Here is a 23,889-nt window from a genome sequence, read left to right as displayed (position 1 = left end):
AATTTTTTGCCACACTGTAGCAGTGTGCTAGGTCTGTGTAATATAATATGACAGCTGTCATAAACAAACAAATTGGGTGAGTTTAGTCATGCTTTCAGTTTGATTGGAGTTTGTTTTATGGCATGGTTAGAAAAATAGCCATTTCGATCTTTAACCTTGTTGCAGAATGGATATAAAAGGCTATATGCAGAAAAAATGCAGAATTTTGTATCACTCCAACAAACTAGACCATGCCGTCTAATCCAACTACTGTTTGGTTAAACTAAACATTGAATTACCACTGCAGAGTGATTTAAAATAATGTTGAAACTACCGGCCACTGCAGGGGTCTCTGTGCCGGGCGACAAGTCTGGAGTTTTACAGAGATGCAGTGACTGTTTGTGAACAACGAATTGAAAAGCAATCAAGATTGCCAAACAAACCAACAACCTTCGTCTGTTAGGAATTCTTTGTGATAGTCCTATAATAGCCACTTATTCGCACGCTTATGTGTGTGCTCGTTTGTGTGTTGCAATAGCCTAATCAGTTGAACTTTGTCACGTTTGCCAAATAGGCCTACATTGTTATACATTAATACATTGTTTTTATTTTGATAGCCTACATATCAGTTTAGACTTGATTTCTATTTTTAACACATTAGCAGGCAATGATAGGATTTCATTCATGATAATTCATCCATGGATTAGACAGGGCTTGGTAACTGACCAAGTCATGAGATGCACCAGTGACTTTGTCTGGGGGGTAGGGGTTCAATGCATTCCACAGGAGGTTACAGTTTATGGTCTGAATGTAAAATTATAACATTGTAGTCTAGTTTTGGACCTATCCCTTGCACAAAAGGCCCACATTAGAAGATTACAACTATACCCCTTTGTTTCCCCATTGAAGGAGGAAATTGCAACTGATGGGGAAATGTGGTCATGATATTACTGTTTTTCAGAGAAATCATCTGTGTTTTATTTATTTATTTATTTCACCTTTATTTAACTAGTTGAGAACAAGTTCTCATTTACAACTGCGACCTGGCCAAGATAAAGCAAAGCAGTGCGACACAAACAACAACACAGAGTTACACATGGAATAAACAAACATACAGTCAATAATACAATAGAAAAAGTCTATATACAGTGTGTGCAAATGAGGTAGGATAAGGGGGGTAAGGCAATAAATAGGCCATAGTGGAGAAATGTATGGAGACAACATAGTGACTGCTAATGCTGAGTTGATCCCCTAAAACTGCATGCTTTGGTGCAATTTGGATAGGTGAATTGATGGGAAGCCAGCCGTACCAAAAATTTGACAGAGAAAAAAAAAGAAAAACATACAATTATTTATCTTTCGTCTCCCTGTGTTTCATGATTTTTCTTCAATTCCCAGGAGGTTGAATGTATCTCACAGGAGAAAGCATTCGAGCAAAACAGCATCCTTCTGTCTCTCTATTTGTAGGCCATCTATCTGATGCTGTCTGGTCCAAACAAGTATGCCGCCCGTAGCATTGAAGCATTGAGTTAAACTGAGCGAGCTCAACTGTGAAGGGAAGCCAGCTTGGATTTTGGCGTCACTCCTATCAAATCCCATTGAAAGCATACGTCTGTCACGAACGTCGTCAGGGAAATGATTGGACCAAGGTGCAGCGTGGTAAGCGTACATTTTATTTTATTTTAAATGTCGCCAACAAAACAAGAAACAACAAAAACGAACGTGAAGCTTACTAGGGCTGTACAGGCCACTAACAAAGACAACTACCCACAGCTAAGGTGGAAAAACAGGCTGCCTAAGTATGATTCCCAATCAGAGACAACGATAGACAGCTGTCCCAGATTGAGAACCATACCCGGCCAAAACATAGAAACAGAAAACATAGAAATAAAGAAACTAGAATGCCCACCCTAGTCACACCCTGGCCTAACCAAAATAGAGAATAAAAGCCTCTCTATGGCCAGGGCGTGACAACGTCATTGACAGAAAAACTTGAATTGGTGTATCTCGTTGTGTTGTTGTCCTCCGGTGCCAGCTAGCTAAAATTGTCCTTTTCCTAAATTAGAAATGAATGAAGATAGGGATTTGGACTTGTGGTTTTACTTAATTCTCTGTACTGGCCAATGATTATAATGGTGATTCTGATTCAACCATTAATTCATACATTGTTGTGCCCATGGCCTGAGAGGATGGAATTTCAAAATGTAGCTAATGTTAGATGCAGAAGGCTAATGTTAACTAGCTAACGTTGCCCATGAATGCAAGTTAGGCTAGCGAGCAAACATTTTAGCCAGGTAGCCTAGGACAACAACAAATAAAAGCGTGTACTGTATGACTGAGTTATAGACCGTTTCGTCGACATGAAAGAGAGAAGGATGGCATTGGTGTTTCTCTACAAGTAGGGTGAGTCAACATGAACTCAGAACCATGGATAGCCACATCATATTTAGCTTACATTGATTGGACTAAATTGCTTTTGGTATCTTTTAGTTGTCACTGTATTAGACTAAACAGAGGTGATTTGATGATGTTGAAATGTTGAAGTTTAAATGGTGCTGGAATAGTGGAGGCAGCTCCTGTTTTCTTTGCGACTTGCGGTAACTCTCTGTGGTTCAAAATCAATAGTTGTTTCGTGGTCTGAAAATGTAGGAAACATTAACTTGCTTGACCAGGCTGTAGGACATGTAACTGTCTGTTACTGTACATGCGATATGCTTTGTGGACTTCACCAGACAAGAGGCTGGGATAAAACAAGGGTGTGGTTGAATTTATTCTGCCACTGTGTCTTCTTATTATCTTGGCCTTTAGGCCTACAGTGCATTCGGAAAGTATTCAGACCCCTTGAGACTTTTTCCACATGTTGTTACGTTACAGCCTTATTCTAAAATGGATTAAATAGGTGTTTTTTGGCGTCAATATACACACAATACCTCATAATGACAAAGCAAAAACAGTTTTTGCAAATGTAAAAAATTTAATGAAATATCACATTTACATAAGTATTCAGACCGTTTACTCGGGATCTTTGTTGAAGCAGCGATTACAGCCTTGAGTGTTCTTGAGTATGACGCTACAAGCTTGGCACACCTGTATTTTGGGAGTTTCTCCCATTCTTCTTTGCAGATCCTCTCAAGCTCTGTCAGGTTGTCTGAGGAGCGTTGCTGCACAGCTATTTTCAGGTCTTTCCAGAGATGTTTGATTGGGTTTAGTCCGAGCTCTGGCTGGGCCATTCAAGGACATTCAGAGACTTGTCCTGAAGCCACTCCTGCGTTGTCTTGGCTGTGTGCTTAGGGTCGTTGTCCTGTTGGAAGGTGAACCTCCTTTGCCCCATTCTGAGATCCTGTGCACTCTGGAGCAGGTTTTCATCAAGGAACTCTGTACTTGGCTCCATCCATCTTTCTTCCGATCCTGACTAGTCTCCCAGTCCTTGCCACTGAAAAACATCCTCACAGCATGATGTTGCCACCACCATGCTTCACCGAAGGTATGGTGCCAGGTTTCCTCCAGATGTGACGCTTGGCATTCAGGCCAAAGAGTTCAATCTTGGTTTCATCAGACCAGAGAATCTGGTTTCTCGTTGTCTGAGAGTCCTCTAGGTGTCTTTTGGCAAATTCCAAGCGGGCTGTCATGTGCCTTTTACTGAGGAGTGGCTTCCGTCTGGTGACTCTACCATAAAGGCCTGAATGGTGGAGTGCTGCAGAGATGCTTGTCCTTCTGGAAGGTTCTCCCGTCATCACAGAGGAACTCTGGAGATCTTTCAGAGTGACCATCAGGTTCCTCCCTGACCAAGGCCCTTTTCCCCGATTGATCAGTTTGGCCAGGCGGCCAGCTCTAGAAAGAGTCTTGGTGGTTCCAAACTTCTTTAATTTAAGAATGATGGGGGCCTCTTTGTTCTTGGGGACCTTCAATGCTGCATAAATGTTTTAGTAACCTTCCCCAGATCTGTGCCTCAACACAATCCTGTCTTGGAGGTCTACGGACAATTCCTTTGACCTCATGGCTTGGTTTTTGCTCTGACATGCACTGTCAACTGTGGGACATTATATAGGCAGGTGTGTGCCTTTCCAAATCATGTCCAATCAATTGAATTTACCACAGATGGACTCCAATCAAGTTGTAGCAACGTCTCAAGGATGATCAATGGAAACAGGATGCACCTAAGCTCAATTTTTCAGTCTCATAGCAAAGGGTCTGAATACTTATGTTTTTTAATTTTTAATACATTTGCACAAGTTTCTTAAAACCTGTTTTCGCTTTGTCATTATGATGTATTGTGTGTAGATTGATGAGGGACAAAAATAATTGTATCCATTTTAGAATAAGGCTGTAACGTAACAAAACGTGGAAAAAGTCAAGGGGTCTGAATATTTTCTGAACGCACTGTATATATTACGGTCACAAGGCATATGAATTCACAGGTTATAGAGAAAACAATTCAATTATCACAACACAGAGGGTAAAGCTGCTTCAGGCCTCCACACTATTTGCTTGTTTCATTCATTTATCAGAAGTTGAAAAGCAAACAAACCAAAAATATTCCTTATTTAGACCAATAGATGGAGTCATTGTACTGTGTTTCTTTATTTCTCATATAATATGAGCAGCTCCATAATGTTGTCCTTTGTACTCTGTGTTTTTTAGTTCATGCGAGGAGGCCTGCTTGCTGCTTCTGTCTGTCACCAACCTCTTCACAGGAAATTGTCTCGACTCAGGGTCTGACTTCATCAGCAGGTAAAGACTTGGGTAAGACAGGGTGAAAATGTCATTACAAATAGGCATGAATTTAGGCTAACAGTGCTTGTTTCGCAGTTTTTCTTTCCTGCACAGTGTTTGTGAAAAGTGATTATAGGGTCTTTCTGCAACGTAAGAACCCTTGAAACCCCCCAGTCACATGCCTTCGTGCAGTCTTACTCAAAATACACCGGCAGGACCATACCAGAAATGTACGTTTTGTTCACTTCTCTGACTACCACTTCTTGTGGAGTGTACCCCTTGTTTAAACAGCTGGGGACAGAGCTGGTGTTAGGGCTGTTCCTGAACGTGAACCCAGAGTGAGATTACAGTGTACCCTACACTGGCACAGTGAGATTACAGGCTCGGTACCCTACACTGGCACAGTGAGATTACAGGCTCGGTACCCTACACTGGCACAGTGAGATTACAGGCTCGGTACCCTACACTGGCACAGTGAGATTACAGGCTCGGTACCCTACACTGGCACAGTGAGATTACAGGCTCGGTACCCTACACTGGCACAGTGAGATTACAGGCTCGGTATCCTACACTGGCACAGTGAGATTACAGGCTCGGTACCCTACACTGGCACAGTGAGATTACAGGCTCGGTACCCTACACTGGCACAGTGAGATTACAGGCTCGGTATCCTACACTGGCACAGTGAGATTACAGGCTCGGTACCCTACACTGGCACAGTGAGATTACAGGCTCGGTATCCTACACTGGCACAGTGAGATTACAGGCTCGGTATCCTACACTGGCACAGTGAGATTAGAGTGTACCCTACACTGGCACAGTGAGATTACAGGCTCGGTACCCTACACTGGCACAGTGAGATTACAGGCTCGGTATCCTACACTGGCACAGTGAGATTACAGGCTCGGTATCCTACACTGGCACAGTGAGATTACAGTGTACCCTACACTGGCACAGTGAGATTACAGGCTCGGTACCCTACACTGGCACAGTGAGATTACAGGCTCGGTATCCTACACTGGCACAGTGAGATTACAGGCTCGGTATCCTACACTGGCACAGTGAGATTACAGGCTCGGTACCCTACACTGGCACAGTGAGATTACAGGCTCGGTACCCTACACTGGCACAGTGAGATTACAGGCTCGGTACCCTACACTGGCACAGTGAGATTACAGGCTCGGTATCCTACACTGGCACAGTGAGATTACAGGCTCGGTACCCTACACTGGCACAGTGAGATTACAGGCTCGGTACCCTACACTGGCACAGTGAGATTACAGGCTCGGTACCCTACACTGGCACAGTGAGATTACAGGCTCGGTACCCTACACTGGCACAGTGAGATTACAGGCTCAGTACCCTACACTGGCACAGTGAGATTACAGGCTCGGTATCCTACACTGGCACAGTGAGATTACAGGCTCAGTACCCTACACTGGCACAGTGAGATTACAGGCTCGGTACCCTACACTGGCACAGTGAGATTACAGGCTCGGTACCCTACACTGGCACAGTGAGATTACAGGCTCAGTACCCTACACTGGCACAGTGAGATTACAGGCTCGGTATCCTACACTGGCACAGTGAGATTACAGGCTCAGTACCCTACACTGGCACAGTGAGATTACAGGCTCGGTACCCTACACTGGCACAGTGAGATTACAGGCTCGGTACCCTACACTGGCACAGTGAGATTACAGGTTCGGTACCCTACACGGGCACAGTGAGATTACAGGCTCGGTATCCTACACTGGCACAGTGAGATTACAGGCTCGGTACCCTACACTGGCACAGTGAGATTACAGGTTCGGTACCCTACACTGGCACAGTGAGATTACAGGCTCGGTACCCTACACTGGCACAGTGAGATTACAGGCTCGGTACCCTATACTGGCACAATGAGATTATTAATATATGTTCTATTGTCGGATACACCAGATAGGTGCAGTGAAATGTGTTTTACAGGGTCACCCATAGTAGTACGGCGCCCGTGGAGCAAATAAGGGTTAAGTGCCTTGCTCAAGGGAACATCGACAGATTTGTCACCTTGTTGGCTCAGGTATTCGGTTACTGGCCCAACCGCTAGGCTACCTGTATATGGCACGGTGAGATCAGCCTCTGCCACCCATACTGTAGATTTACCCCTCTTAGACATGCTGCACACACTGGGCCTCAGGGAACAACCACAACTACAATTTCAGCATATAAACAATTTAACACATATTTTAGTCTCACATTCTTTCAAAGAACTTCCTGCCCCCTTTGCACATACAGTATATTATTTTATCAGAATGTGACCGTTGGCCTTTCAACCCCCGGTCCTTCCCTTACAGGGACCATCTCATCTCTGGCTTCTGCACAATGCTGGAGGCCAAAGACAAGCCCATGGACATCATTAAAAACAAGCTGGAGTGTGAGAAACAGGGGTGAGTCCATAAACATGTTGTCATAGACACATACCTTGTGATCACATGTAGTGGGTCTTCTCTCCTCACTTTCATCGCCACTGTCTCTCAAAGCTCTATCACTTACTCTTGCTCTCTCGCTCTCGCTCTCTCTCTCTCTCCTCTCCTGTCTCTCTCTCTCCCCCCTCTTTCTCTCTCTCCCCCTCTCTCCCTCTTCCTCTCTCTCCCCCTCTCTCTGAATAGCCAATCAGGTGAGTCCACTACATTGCTTGTTGTCTCAGCTCTCTCTGTCCATTCATGATCTGAGCTCTAGGGGGAGTAGCATGCCCACGCCTCTAAAGAAGTCTGAATGTAAAGGGAACATCATGTATTTTCCTAGACTTATTATAGCCAACTGGGATTTCCCTGTGGCACGCAGTGAAAATTATTTTCTTTCTTTCTAAGTTGTTTACAATGATACGTCAGTATTTTCACATATTCCCCACTTTCTGAAATCTAGCATGAGTATACAGATATCAACTCTATTTGTATTTTCCATCCCATCCCAATGTATATTATCTCTGATAATAGGAAGGGTATTAATCAAAGCAGACCTCCTACATCCCAGTCAGTGTTAATGATGCAGTTGCTGAAATGTATGGATTGTGTGACTAAAAATAAGTTATTGAATATCGTATTATGGATGTTTTTAGTAATAGAGCTGTCAGCCAATAGATTCTTGTCTTACTCCCATCGCCAATTCATTATGGTCCAGTTGATGACGTCCATCTTGGAATAGTGTGACCTCATGCCTCTTTACGCATCAACTACAGCCCATGAGGGGAATTGATTGGGCTTAAATTGATTGACCCTCTTGTGTTTGCTGTGTGAGTGGAAAAAGTAATAGCTAGCATTTGCAATGGCTTAAATTGTGTGCTAGGATGTTGTGTAATGTCTTTTTCATATTTTTTTTAACACTGAGTGAGTGTGTATAGTTAGTACAATCTTTCTCAATTAAAGTTGTATTTTTTATTAGGAAAAACCCTGAGTCAATTGGACCGATGTAAAGATCTCTCCCTGTGTGAGTCCTGACCTGGAGATGTCGTTAATAAGAAGCGGCTTGGGACTTCAACCAGCCAGTGAGGCGCCGACACAACTAAGAGCAAGAAAAAACTATTACAAGTGTTGAGATTAATCAGACCCAAACAGGTGATAATAGATGCATATTTAATTCTAATAGCTCATGAATATGAATCTGTCATACAGAGTGAACTGTCAGGGTGGGGAGGGGAGGATGGAGAGAGGGAGGATTGCGAGGCAAAGGAGGATAGAGAAAGGGATTCGGGAGGGGAGGATGGAGAAGGAGATGATGAATAGAGAGAGGGAGTCGGGAGATGGAGGGGAGGATGGAAAAGGAGATGGAGAGGGAGAGGAGGATAGAGAGTGAGATGTAGGAGACGATCTAGAGGGAGAGGATGGCGAGAGGGAAAGGTTGGAGAGAGAGAGGGAGAGGGAGAAGAGGTGGATGGATGATGCATACTTACACGGCAGGTGAATGAATAATGCATACTTACACGCCCAGGTTATGATGGGTAATTGATTGAGGCGTGTAGGGCTGGAGTTGGGTGGAGGAGAGGGGGGGGGCGGTGTTCGTCATGGGTGGAGGGAGGTTCGTCATGCCCTCCCCTCACCTGAGGAAAAGCAGCTCCGCCACAACAATAACAATACCAGGAGAGTGAGAGAGAAGGAAAGTGAGAGAGAAAGAAAGAGGAGAGAGAGTGGGAGAGAGAGAGAGGGAGGGAGAGACAGAGAGAAGACAAAAGTGGGTTAGCGAGAGAGAGAGAGTGAGAGAAAGATAGAGTACTTTAACCAAGACCCAGGCAGCCAGCCAGGCATCATAGCCGCAAGGCCTCACCTGGCATCATTAAGGTGGCGGATTAAGATTCCCGAGCTGTCGGAAAGACGTGAGTAATCCTCTCAAATGGAACGAGGGAGTGTGCAGCGGCATTTTAAGCCTGTCCTGTTGTCGCTTGCTGGTGGAATATTAACTCTGAGGTCAGTGAGTCTTACTGTTCTCTACAATGACCTGACTGGGGATGATGTGGCTGAGCTAGTTTCCACTAACACTGTCAGACTATTGCTGGACTCTTTATTTCCTACGCCAGCTATGCCACTGCACTCATTCACTTAGCCCTGGACTCTTGGACTCTCACACTTCATTCTGGAACCCATAGAAGACTTTATATTCCATGACAGTTGCTGCATCACCTTTGTGTCAGCCTATGATCAGAGATGGAGTCGAGACAGCAACTGTTGAGATCCACACCCATCTCTGCCCCATGTTGTGTTTATTTATTTCCCTCAGAACTTTGTGCCCAGAGCCCCGGCCAGGTGGGCCCATATGCTGTCTGCTAATGTGGTTATACATAAAACATCCACATCTGGCCTGCTGCCTGCCTCACTGCCTGGTAGCAGGATGTGCATGTCACTGGGAATAAGTACTAGGCCTGATGAGGGGTTGTAGTCTACCGGGGACCTGTGATACAAGACTGTAGCTCCTCGGCTTCAATCAACCATCTTTAAATGCCAGGGATCACGAATACAGACATCCTAAATATGTGAGGTCATTAGCTAGCTTCCCTTTTAGACTTCCACTAAACCATAGAACTAGTGTACACATTGAGGAGATTTTTTTCACTCGGTTTTTGATAGTTCATTGGAATAAAATCTATTTTCCCAGTCTTCAAATAGTTGTATTAGAATCGTATTTACCCAGATTCTCTGTCCCTGTACCATGATCAGTATTTCTTTCAGAGAACAAAAAAGTGTTTTGTCTAGCACTCTGCAGAGTGGTGACACATTAAGCAATGTTTTTCAAAGGCTGTGTTTGTGTGTGTGTGTGTCCATGCTTGAGTGAGTGTGTGTGTGTGCGTGCGTGCGTGCGTGCGTGCGTGCGTGCGTGCGTGCGTGCGTGCGTGCGTGCGTGCTTGTGTGTGACCTGTAGACATGCTCTCTGCTCTGCTCTGAGAGGAGGCTCTCTATCTCCTGCTGGTAAACAGGAAGCAGATTCTCTATAATGACACATCAGTGCCTCTCTGTGATGGACTTAATGCCTCAACAGACCCCCCACTGCCTCTAATTGAGTTAATGCAAGAGGGACAGAGGAGAGGAAGAAGGAATTCTTCCTCGGGATTCTCTCTTGGTATTGTGCCAGTCGAACACTAGTCATTAAGAGTGATTACTGATTGCTTACCAAATGTATGTTGCTATAATTAAATACCTCAGTTTGTTCCTGCCATGTTCATGTCTCTAGGATTTCTAGGAAAAGCAACCACTGATGTTGAGTTATAGTCAAATTACTGCCCTCACAACTCAATGCCAGTCTCCTGTTTGATTCTCTCCAAAGGACACTACTCTGGGAGGCTTCCACATTCCCATGGGTTACGCTGCCCTGTACATCAGCCACGCCATCAAAGCGACCTGGAAGTGTTGCAGAGGACTTCCTGCCAGAGAGTTGGGGTGGAAGGCGAGGACTTTACACAGAAACTCTTCTCTTATTACTTTTACAGTAGCATTATTCACTTTTCCTCTCAAACAGTGTATTAAACAGTGCATCAAAACAGTGTAGCAAGACAAAAGGGAATGAGCTCTCAGTGGATGCACGCTCTGGGCCTGAGTGTCTTGTCCCTGTCTGTGTGCCTCTGTCCGTGCCGCTAGCCAGACTGCAGCTGGAGTTAGTCATTATTCTCTCTCTCGCTCTCTTTTAGAATATAGCCCTTCTATCTCTCTCTCTGTCTCTTCTCTAATACCTTTAGAATATAGCCCTTGTAATGTAAGGATTTGAGGCTTTTGCCATGATTGGATGTTGAGATCGAAATGAAAGTTGCCATTATGCTGATGATCACATACTTTTCCTGGGTCAATTGAGCTGCCATCTGGCATTATAGTTTTATAGGAGGAACTTCTATATTGTGAGCTTATCTTGTCCTCTTCTGAAGGATTTAACTTAGAAAGGTGGTCCTCTTTAGCTCAGTTGGTTCTAAGCTGACATATGGAATTGTTTTGAGGTCATACCATGGATCATTTTCCTATTTCATTTAGAATTTTAGGACCCCTTTAGATACCAAAAAATATGTATTTAAACGCTATTTGATAAAATATTGAATTTGGCTTTTACTACTATATTCCATAGAAATGCACTTAATAACACATTCATAAATGGCAAAAAAAGAGAGTCAAAAAATGTATCATAAGGAATAAGGTTTTGAAGTGTTTGTCCTATATCTTGGCGATATAAGAAAGCTCAGGAAATATATATAAATATATATCTTTCCACATATTAAACCCCTTATTTTTGTTGGCACAAATTACCTGTATACTTCCAGTCATTTGGAAGTCCTAGAGAAAAGTCCTAGAGAAAAGCGAAGAACGCCATCCTGTTTGTGAGAATCTCCCCTTCCCATATTGGGGTCACATTAGTTTGTAGCCCCAAATGGTTCGGACGCTACAATCAGAAGTTGGCACATCGACGGTACTGACTTCAGACGACTCTCCTGACACTTAATATTGTGGAGTAACTACAATGTTGTTGATCTTCAGTTTTCTCCTGTCACAGCCATTAAACTCTAACTGTTAAAAGTCACCATTGTCCTCATGGTAAAATCCCTGAGTGGTTTCCTTCCTCTCCGGAAACTGAGTTATGAAGGACACCTGTATATCTGTAGTGACTTGGTGTATTGATACACCATCCGAAGTGTTATGAATACCTTCACCATGCTCCTATGGAAATTCAATATTTTTTACCAATATACCAATAGGTGCCCTTCTTTGCGAGGCATCCTGCCTAAATGACTACCGACCCATAGCGCTCACGTCTGTAGCCATGAAGTACTTTGAAAGTCTGGTCATCACTCACATCAACACCATAATCCCAGAAACCCTAGACCCACTCCAATTTGCATACCGCCCCAACAGATCCACTGAAGATGCAAGCTCTACTGCACTCCACACTGCCCTTTCCCACCTGGACAAAAGGAACACCTATGTGAGAATGCTAAGCGTTTTCATTGACTACAGCTCAGCTTTCAACACCATAGTGCCCTCCAAAGCTCATCAATAAGCTAAGGACCCTGGGACTAAACCCCTCCCTCTGCAACTGGATCCTGGACTTCCTGACGGGCCGCCCCCAGGTGGTAAGGGTAGGTAACAACACATCCACCAAAGAAGTCAAGGGATGTGAGAAACTCCCCAAATACAGGTGTGCCACGCTTGTAGCGTCATACCCAAGAAGAGTCGAGGTTGTAATCGCTGTCAAAGCTGCTTCAACAAAGTACTGAGTAAAGGGTCTGAATACTTATGTAAATGTGATATTTCTGTTTTTGTATTTGAATAAATATGCAAAAATGTCCAAAAACCAGTTATTCCTTTGTCATTATAGGGTATTGTGTGTAGATTGATGAAGGGGAAGAAGGAAGGAAAAACAATTTAATCAATTTTAGAATTACAACACAACTGAGTGGCTCAAACCCATTAAGAAGGAAAGAAATTCCACAACTTTTAACAAGGCACACCTGTTAATTGGAATGCATTCCAGGTGACTACCTCATGAAGCTGGCTGAGAGAATGCCAAGAGTGTGCAAAGCTGTCATCAAGGCAACTTTGACTACTTTGAAGAATCTGAAATATAAAATATATTTGTATTTGTTTAACACTTTTTTGGTTACTACATGATTCCATATGTGTTTATTTCATAGTTTTGATGTCTTCACTCTTTTTCTACAATGTAGAACTGGTACTGGTAAATTCCATACCTGTTCCCATGTCCGTTGGTCGTGTGAGTACCTATGCGTTGGTGCAGCTGTTATGCTGCGTGCTTTATATATTGTGTATTATGGGTATCGTCCCGTGTCATTCAACGAGGTTTACCATCGCTCTTTTGTTTGGGTACAGCCCAGTGTTTTTGTATACATGTTTGTTTTGGGTGTATTAAAAACCCCTATTGTGTATTCCTGCGCCTGTCTCCAAGTACTTGATATCAGCGTGACAGTTGTGAATTGTTAGATATTACTCCACTGTTGGAGCTAGGAACACAAGCATTTCGCTACACCCGCAATAACATCTGCTAAGTATGTGTATGCGACCAATAACATTTGATTTGATGTTCCTGGCACGCAATGACTACATCAAGCTTGACTCCACAAACTTGGATACATTTGCAGTTGGTTTTTGTTGTTTTTCAGATCATTTTGTGCCCAATAGGGATGTGAGAAACTCCCCAAATACAGGTGTGCCACGCTTGTAGCGTCATACCCAAGAAGAGTCGAGGTTGTAATCGCTGTCAAAGCTGTATGGTAAATCATGTAGTGTCATTTTGCAGAATAGAATAGATTTCTTAACACGTCGACATTAATGTTAATTCTACCATGATTACGGATAATCCTGAATTAATCATTAATAATGATCAGTGAGAAAGTTACAGAGGGTCAAAGATCATTCCTCCAAGACAAGCTAACTTAGTATGTCTTGGAGGTATGATCTTTGACCCTCAGAATGTTATCTCTTATGATTATACACGATTGATTCAGGATTATCCGTATTCAAGGTAGCAGACACACTAAGTGTTATTAATTTATAAAGTCATTATTTCTAATCTTTAACAAGGGTGTCAATAATTTTGGACCCCTCTGTATCAGTGGAGGCTGCTGAGGGGAGGACGGCTCATAATGTCTGGAACAGAGCAAAATGGAATCCACACTTAGTGTGGATACCATGTGTTAGGTGTATTTGATCCCGTACCACTCGTTCCTCCCCAATTAAGGTGCCAACAACCTATTGTGCACTGTTTATACTGTATGTCCTTAACAATTACACAAGTCTCATACATAGAAAATATGGGTTCTGTCAAGAGAAAAATCATACCATCCCTAAACATATCCATTCAATATTCTCTCCAATATTTTTCCTCCACATATTTATCTAATTGTCTCATGTTGACTCAAATAATAGCAGAACGCTGTCCTTCATTTTCTTTAGATGAATCAGAAATACTACAGGGGAGGGGAAATATGAGTCAACCGTGGTAATTGTTGATTAGCCATGAGTCAACTGTAGCTTCAAATGCCTGGGTGCAGTGTGTGAGTCTCTCTAGTCGTTTCTACACTGCTGCAGTATAGCATAGAGCATGATGCCCATGGCTAATCAACAGAACAGCGTGTAAAAACTCTCTCTTCCTGTTCACTTTCCCCACCGGCAGATGGAGGCTTAATTTTCCCTGGAGGGTCCACCACTGCCCACCCCCATCCCAACCCCCACTCCATGCCGTCCCCAGGCCTCTCTCCTCTCACTGAGCTCTGCTACCACCCCCCAACCTGTCATCCCCTCTCAGTGGTCTGATTCCTTGCCCCCAGCAGAGGCCGTCACAGCTGGTGATATGGGAACAGGAAGTGAACTGCCACTCACTGTGACCTCATACAGGGCAGCCAGGCCAGGTCTCATCATGCATCATACCCTGCAGCAGTGGGAAGCATCTGTGGGCTACCGACTGACAATGAGGCCAGTTTGATTCACTCTCTCCACCTTTCTATCCTTCTATTATTCTCTCTCTCACCGACCTCATCATCATCATCATCATCATCAGAGCACCTACCGTGTTACTGATGTATAATTTCATGGTATGAATTTCACACATTGTTATCAGGCACTTATCAGACATTATCACAGTGTTACCACAGAATTTCACTGTAACTCTATTATGACTGTATGTTGTCTCTTACCAGGTCCTTGGGCTCTAAGCATTGACAGCCTTATCAACATTATCTCTGATACTCAGTTGTTCTCATGATAGGATAGAGATTAAGAGGAATCCCCTAGATATACAGACGCTTGTGAAAGTCTACACACCCCTTGCACAGTCTTCACATTTTTCTGCCTTAATATTACATGTAAAAAGGATTACATTAGATTTGTTTTCTTACCAATCTACACAACCTACTCCACAATTTCAAAGGGAAAGAAAAATAATAGAACATTTTCCTAATTAATAATAATACAAAAACAAAGATGTGTTGATTGTGTATGTCTTCACAACCCAGAGTTAATACTTGGTGGATGCACCTTTGGCATCCATTACAGCTATAAATAATTTTGAATAAGATTCTACCAACTTTTCACAAATCTTAGGGCAACATATATCCAAATTGCTCAAGCTCAGTAAATTCGGCAGGCAATCATTGACGGTGTAACGTTCCTGACCTTATTTCCTTTGTTTAGTCTTTGTTTAGTTGGTCAGGACGTGAGCTGGGTGGGCATTCTATGTTTTGTGTTTCTATGTTGGGTTTGTTGTTTGGCCTAATATGGGTCTCAATCAGAGGCAGGTGTTTGTCATTGTCTCTGATTGGGAACCATATTAAGGTAGCCTGTTTTCACTGTTGGTTTGTGGGTGATTGTTCCTGTTCGTGCGTTCATGTTTTCTATGTTCTCTAGTTCAGGACTGTAGCTTCGTTGGTTTTCGTCTGTTTATTGTTTTGTTCGTCTTGAAGAAGTATTCTAATAAATATGGATACATACCACGCTGTGCTTTGGTCCTCCCCTCCTTCTACCGACGAAAGCCATTACAGATGGACAGCAATATTCAAACCTCTCTGATTTTCAAGCAGATTTAAGTCAGGACTAAGACTAACCCACCCAGGAACACTCAACGCCTCTTGGAAAGCCATTCTGGTGTGTCTTTGGCATTAAAATTTGCGTAATGGTCCCGCTGAAAATTACAACTCTATCCCAGGGTTTGTTTCGCAGAATACTGAGACAGCTTTTCCTCTTTTTACCTGGGCTTTGCTCCTTTCATATTTATTTTGAATCTGACAAACTCCCCAGTCCCTGCCAGTAACAAGCATACCCATAACTTGATGCCACCACAACTTGAAAATACAGAAGGTTTCACTCTGTATTGTGTTGCATTAGATTTGATGCAAACCTGTTTTTCATTTAGGCCAAAAAGTCAATTTATTTGATGTGTTTGTCTTGCGTGTAATGCCTTAACATATATTCCAGAGATGTAGCAAATAGTAAAGGGTCTGAATACTTGTAACAGGGTTATAAAGGCTTTGTGAAGCCTTAATTTAATATGATTTATTAGGCCTTTATTAAGCGGTGCTTATGCCATCCTTTATAAAGCACAGGTTTATGTCATATTTGACATTGGTGGTTATTTCACACAGTTATGCCACATTTATGAACCCTTTATAAAGCATGACATACGGTTATAGATGATTTGTAACACATTAATGTAGTGTTTATGAAGACGTTATAAGCTGCACTCAATTTAAAGCGGGACCAAATGTAATGTAAGAATTGCATTGTGAAAGGCAATTACTTTACATGAACGTGTATTGTAATGTGAAACATGGATGTCTAGATGAAACACTAATTAAGTTTGGTGAAACTGTACGATTTTGTGTGTTGTTCTTAGTCAATTGAAATTGTGCTTAGCGTTTTCAAACAACTGCCTTTTGGATTATCTGTTTTGAATTTTGTACTAAGAGTTGTGAAAATGTACGACATACTTGTGGAAATTGCACCAAACCGACAAAAAAAACGGTATCCTTTTCCATACAGTGTTGACTATAACTTGACAGGAACAATTTTTGTAGAATTTGTATCCAATATGATAGGTTGTGAGCATGTTAAGAAATATGTCTGTCCTACAGTTTTATTATCCTTATACAGTACATACGTCGGATAAAAAATCAGAAATGGGGGTAATGTAAAGCAGTTGACTGCTGTAAAAACGTAGTACGGTGTTTTATGCAATTTCTGCCCCATGTAACATTGTACAAGACCACCTTTTCTTTACGTGACTTGTCAACTGATACATTATCACCTGTCCCTCTGCTTGAAATGTATCAACTTAGTGTATTAATACAATTCAGATAATGATTGGCATATATTGTCACATTCAAACCAGGTATTTCAGCAGTGCATTGTATACTACACTACAGGTATAATTCCAAATGGTATAGATTGACTCTTACAACTTTGTCCTATTGATGCACACTGGCTGATGGAGAATGATGACCTTTTATTTACAGCCACATCCATATTTGGTTTTACCTTCAACCATACATTTATGTCAAATTGATGCATTTATGAGGTAAAAATATAGAAATGTACAGCGTTCAGCAGTTATCAAACTAAATACATTAACTCGGCACTACATAATGTTGGTTCAATAGTTATCAGTTTGGAGCAGTTTGATTAAGTTCATTGTATTGTTAACAAATTAGAATAGAATTTTGGAAAAGCAGATACATAGATTGAATATGTATCCAAATTGAAAGAGTGATTTGGTGCAGTGAACAAGTGACGTGTGAATTTGTTTGTTGAAAATGTGCTTAGAGTTTTGAAAATGAACTATCGGTTTTGATTTTTGTGCCAAAGTGATAAAAAAATAAACATTTGGGGGGGTGGGGGGTGCATTAGAACCCATTTTCATAAACAATAGGGGGGAAATCATTATACATTTTTCATAAATGGACTGTCCATTATCTATGACAATTTTTTTTAAAGCATTGCAAAAAAAACAGAGGGAAGGACTATGTTTATGTGTAATGTGGATGAGTTCAGAACTACACAGGCTGGTTTTCAATCAGGTTGAGTTTAATGGGAGAGAGTCCATATGCTGCATAGAAAATAAACCAGGTAATGGGGTTTATGTTGTTTTTGTTGTGGTGTTGCTCAAGGGAGGAGATGTACAGTCTGTTGTGCTGTCTGCTTTTCATGCAGCAAAGAAAAAATTGAAAGTAATTCAACCATTCATTTCCACTTCTCACTGTAGCACTGCACCACTATCAGGACTGGTAGACTGGAATGTGACGGTTTAGGGAGGACAGTAATGGAGAGACGGGGCTATCTACAATAAAGAAACTGCTTAGTACTGCTCTCTCTATCATCACTCCCAGAATAGAGGCAAGCTAATAAACAACCTATTTATGTGTTCATTTCACTTTTACTTTTTGACTCTTTGTTGGTTTGCCAGACATCCACTATTATCAGAGCCCCATAGATTCCATCTCTCCATCTAGGCAGGAAGTTGATCTGGGGTAATGGAGTGTACCTGTTGTATCTGCTACTCTTCTATTTCCTCTCAGACGAGCCGGACGCTCCTTTTGGCTGCTGTTGCTATGGTTTCCATGCAGCTGTGCAACAGATGTTGTGTGCAGCTGTGTGGGGCAGGGCAATGAACTTTGTTTGTCTCCAGCAGACAGCCTTGGTGTAACTGAAACCCTGGACCATAGACAGATAGCAGCCCGAAGACATTTGGACACATCTCTAAGAGCTGTTATTGAAGGAGGCCACATCAAGACATCAAGTGTCTTGATCACCAATCTACGAGATTGGTGACCCGCCCGCGGGACGGTTGAGCTAACGTGTGCTAATGTGATTAGCATGACGTTGTAAGTAACAATAACATTTCCCAGGACATAGACATGTCTCATATGGGCAGAAAGCTTGAATTCTTGTTAATAGCAGCAAAGGGGGGGGCAACTCCATATTAATAACCTTAATTTTGGAATGAGATGTTTGACGCGCAGGTGTCCACATACTTATCATACTTTTGGTAATGTAGTGTATCTGTGTTTGTATTAGTATTTATTCTTCACAACAGATTTCACAACACATTAAGTGTGTGCCCTCAGGCCATACTCTACTACCACATATCTACAACACAAAATACATGTGTACGTATGTGTATAGTGCGTATGTTAGATGCATGTGCCTATGTTTGTGTTGCTTCACAGTCCCAGCTGTTCCATAAGGTAGGGGCCTAGACAGCTGCCCTGGGTAATTCCTGATTCTACCTGGATTATGTTGGAGAGGCTTCTATTAAAACTTTTTTGGGATCGGTGTCCCTTCCATGGGACGGTTGAGGCTAATGCGATTAGCATGAGGTTGTAAGTAACAAGAAAATTTACCAGGACATAGACATATCTAATATTGTCAGAAAGCTTAAATTCTTGTTAATCTAACTGCACTGTCCAATTTACAGTAGCTATTACAGTGAAATAATACCATGCTATTGTTTGAGGACAGTGCATAATTTTGAACATGAAAAGTTATTAATAAACATATTAGGCACATTTCGGCAGTCTTGATACAACAGTTTTAACAGAAATGCAATTGTTCATTGGTTCAGTCTAAAACTTTGCACATGCACTACTGCCACCTAGTGGACAAAATCTAAATTGCACCTGGGCTGGAATAATGCATTATGGCCTTCCTCTTGCATTTCAAAGACAATGGTACAAAAAAAATACAAAAGAACCTTTGGATATTTCTTTGTATTATCTTTTACCAGATCTATTCTGTTATATTCTCCTACATTCCTTTCACATTTCCACAAAGTTTAAAGTGTTTCCTTTCAAATGGTACCAAGAATATGCATATCCTTGCTTCAGGGCCTGAGATACAGGCAGTTAAATTTGGGTATGTCATTTTAGGTGAAAATTGAGGGGGGGCGTATCCCTCTGCGTTCTGTTAGACAGGTTCTCTTTATCCACAATATAACAGGGGGTGTAAAGCCATAACACATACGTTTTTCCAGCAGCAGACTATGATGATAAAAAGATTGTGGGGGCTGTTTTGTTTGACTTCAGAGTGGCTTTGACATTATCAATCAATTTATCTCAGCCAATCATCAGTCATTTGTGTAAGTGCTGTGCATGCTGAATGTCCTTCCTTTTACTAACGTAAAAAAAGTAACACAATAAAAATAACAATAACGAGGCTATATACAGGGGGTACCGGTATCGAATCAATGTGCAGGGGTACTTTGTACATGGTATCTATGCATAAAGTGACTATGCATAGATAATAAACAGCGAGTAGCAGCAGTGTAAAAACAAAGGGGGGGTCAATGTAAATAGTCTGGGAGGCCATTTTATTATTGTTCAGCAGTCTTATGGCTTGGGGGTAGAAGCTGTTAATGAGCCTTTTGAACTTAGACTTGGCGCTCCAGTACCGCTTGCCATGCGGTAGCAGAGAGAACAGTCTATGACTTGGGTGACTGAAGTCTTAGACACATTTTTGGGCCTTCCTCTGAGACCGCCTAGTATATAGGTCCTGGATGGCAGGAATCTTGGCCCCAGTGATGTACTAGGCCGTACGCACTACCCTCTGTAGGGCCTTATGGTCGGATGCCGAGCAGTTGTCATACCAGGCGGTGATGCAACCGGCCAGGATGCTCTCGATGGTGCAGCTGTGAAATGTTTGAGGGTCTGGGGACCCATGCCAAATCTTTTCAGTCTCCTGAGGGGGCAAAGGTGTTGTCGTGCCCGCTTCACGACTGTCTTGGTGTGTTTGGAGGGGCCCCAATGTTGAGGATCAGCGTGGGAGATGTGTTGTTGCCTACCCTTACCACCTGGGGGCGGCCCGTCAGGAAGCCCAGGATCCATTTGCAGAGGGAGGTGTTTAGTCCCAGGATCCTTAGCTTAGTGATGAGCTTTGTGGGAACTATGGTGTTGAATGCTGAGCTGTAGTCAATGAACAGCATTCTCACATAGGTGTTCCTTTTGTTCAGGTGGGAAAGGGCAGTGTGGAGTGCGATTGAGATTGCATCATCTGTGGATCTGTTGGGGCGGAATGTGAATTGGAGTGGGTGTAGAGTTTACGTGATGATGGTGTTGATGTGAGCCATGACCAGCCTTTCAAAGCACTTCATGGCTACCAACATGAGTGCTACGGGGCGGTAGTCATTTAGGCAGGTTACCTTCGCTTTCTTGGGCACAGGGACTGTGGTGGTCTGCTTGAAACATGCAGGTATTACAGACTTGGTCAGGGAAAGGTTGAAAATGTCAGTGAAGACATTGTTGTCCATCTCTTAATTCCTCATCAATCCATGGGGATTTAACAGTTTTTACGGTAATTTTGTTAATGGGTGCATGCTTATTAGTAACTGGGATAAGCAATTCCATAAATGTGTCAAGTGCAGCGTCTGGTTGCTCCTCATTACACACCACGGACCAACACATATTCTTTACATCAACAACATAGGAATCACTACAAAACATATTGTATGACCTCTTATACACTATATTAGGCCCAGCCTATGGAACCTTGGTTTTCCTAGATATGGCTAATATATTGTGATCACTACACCCGATGGATTTGGATACTGCTTTAAAGCAAATTTCTTCAGCATTAGTAAAGATGTGATCAATTCATGTTGATGATTTCATTCCTGTGCTGTTTGTAACTACTCTGGTAGGTTGCCTGATAACCTGAGCCAGGTTGCAGGAACTAGTTACAGTTTGAAGCTTTCTCTTGAGTGGGCAGCCTGATGAAAGCCAGTCAATATTTAAATCGGCCAGAAAATATAACTCTCTGTTGATATCACATACACTATCAAGCATTTCACACGTTATTCAGATACTGACTGTTAGCACTTGGTGGTCTATAGAAGATTTAGGGGAGGCAGTTGAACCTGTAGCCATATTACTTCAACAGTATTTAACATGAGATCCTCTCTAAACTTTACCGGAATGTGGTTCTGAATATAAACGGCCACAACACCACCTTTGGTGTTTCTGTCTTTTCTGTGGATCTTATTTATTTTATTGTATTGCTACCACTGTATCATCAAAGGTATTATCTAAGTGAGTTTCAGAGATTGTCAGAATATGAATGTCACCTGTTACTAGCAAATTATTGATTTTATGAACCTTGTTTCTTAAACTACATATGTTAATATGGGCTATTTTTAGCACTTTTCTGTGATGATTGATTGTTTTCATTGATTTACTGGGAAGCTTAGCAGAAGTAGACATGCTCATGTTATTTATGTTAGTGCAGGGTGAGCTGCACACAGTGGACTTCCTGCTAGGGCACACCGCCTCAGTGCTAACAGTATAAATCTGGTTCATAGGCACATGATTACTGCATACAATAGCTGTAGGGTCAACAGAGGCATTCAAGGCAGTAAGAGAAATAGAAATTAGGTTACTTACATTGTGTCTTCCAACGCCCCTGGGATAATGTATATTTGCTGAAGCATTATGACAACTCAGCGACACAATGGTAGGGATTAAATGAGCTGGGCTTGGGTCATTGATAAGTCATTGTCTCAACGCAGCTTTATAATGCTGAGAAAGGATCCAGGAACCCAAATGATTTGGGTGGATCCCATCCTCCTTATAATACAAGCTTTGTTTCCAGAAGGTATCAAATTTGTCAATAAATGTTACACCCACAGAGCTGCCATAGTCTAGTAGCCAGTTATGGAGGCTAAAAGTCTGCTGGACCGTTCAATGCCACGATTTAGGGAGGGCAGAGTGACAAATATTATGGGGCGTTTGTTGGTGTCAAGTAGTGACCCAATCAGTTCTTTAAAATCCATATTCAGCTGTTCTGAGCTGCATTTCATAATGTCGTTGAATCCCACATGAACTATGATAAACTCAATTTCCTGATGCTGGTTTAAAATGTTTGGGAGCAGCTTATTGATGTCACGTAACCGTGCTCCTGGATAGCGTAACGTTTTTTTCTCCAGGGACTGTGACATTTCTCACCATTGAACTGCCCAATACAACGTCCGGAGAAGGGAATTGAGAAATCCGCCCATTGCTCTTATTTAGTATGCGAGGTTGGTTCTCAGTTGTCAGGAGCTACTGGTCAGAACCAGGTAAAGAGAGAGGATGATGGCAGCTCCTGCTGGTTCAGCCAGCTGCTTTATTATTCTCTGTGTGAATCATGCAATCATGAATTAGATGTATGATCCCTCCTGTTACAATGGTTCACTCCACATAATAAGGAAAACGCTTTAATGCTCTGGTTGATAGTTATTGTAGCACATTAGATCCAGGCTCCATTCTCAAGTCCTCAATAATAGTGATTGTCAATTCTCAAGGTGCACTGGAGTTATGATGATGATAGAGGGGTTAATGCAGGGGTCTCCAACAAGTAGATTTCAGCCCACCTATGAGTAGCTCGCCAAACAATTCTGAAAGTACATGCAATTTTGACGTGTTCCACTGCCAACTGTCATAAACAAATCTCACAAGTATCAGACACCACAAGCTCCCAGCTACTATCTAATCAATGCAACATTGACATTATCCCAACCCTGGTTGGCCACTATTGTCTTAAAAAGCCAAACCTAACACAATACTGTAATTAATGCCAATTGATTTCAGCAATATTGCTCTTGTCTGTCTGTGTGGTGCGCACGTTTGTTTATCACTCTGTGTGTAGCCAGCTGATGTGATAATCATCTTGTGGGTTGACAGAAATATTTTCCCCATAACCTTCTCAATTAAATGTTAACCACAAAGTAGGCTTACCTGGCAAAAGTGTATCATGGGTAAGTATATCATTTGCTTCTATTATTTGTTATTTGCAAACTTTGCCATGAAATGAGTAGCAGCAGTACAGAACCATCGCTAGGCCGCACATTCCTCACTCACTAGATGCACAATTAAATGGCCAGATGCGCAATCAAAGGGCCAGATGCGCAATTAAAGGGGAATTACACTAAACAATCTACATTTGTTAATTTTCTTCCAGACCTAAAATAAATTGTCTTCTGATGTGATTTGGACTCAGAACATACAATTTCGTTGTTTCTCTATGAACAATTGTAATTTTAGGAGTGAAAAATAAAACTGAGAACATCATTTTGGAAAATATAAAACAGAATTTTGGAAAACACAACAAAGATTTGAAAGGGCCCCCCTTATAGGTTGTTTATTAACCATTATTTTTTACCAGGTATATTAACAGAAAACATAGTGCACTACTTAATCTTGTACACTAAGGACCT

Source organism: Salvelinus alpinus, chromosome 18, assembly GCF_045679555.1.
Source record: "Salvelinus alpinus chromosome 18, SLU_Salpinus.1, whole genome shotgun sequence".
Classification (NCBI taxonomy): Eukaryota; Metazoa; Chordata; class Actinopteri; order Salmoniformes; family Salmonidae; genus Salvelinus; species Salvelinus alpinus.
Note: the sequence above shows the minus strand (reverse complement) of the source record.